Raw genomic sequence first — 235 nt, 5'->3', positions numbered from 1 at the left:
CACCGGGGTATTTTGCTGCCTTCAAAAAACAAATAAAAACAAAACCCAGCTTGGCCCTCGCCGGTCTTTGCACCTTCGAGGGCTGGGGCAAAACTGGACGCCGCGGCGGGGGCGGCTCAGCCTTTCCAAACGCTGCCAGGCCAGTGTCAGGGGGCTCCCACCCCCAGAGTGGCAACCCGCTGCGGGGAGCAGAGCTCCTCCTGCAGCAAACTGCTGCGCTGCAGCGCGGACACCA

The sequence above is a fragment of the Alligator sinensis genome, unplaced genomic scaffold, assembly GCF_000455745.1.
Source record: "Alligator sinensis unplaced genomic scaffold, ASM45574v1 scaffold388_2, whole genome shotgun sequence".
In the NCBI taxonomy this organism is placed as follows: Eukaryota; Metazoa; Chordata; order Crocodylia; family Alligatoridae; genus Alligator; species Alligator sinensis.
The sequence above is the reverse complement of the archived record's forward strand: the minus strand, read 5'-3'. Positions refer to the sequence as shown.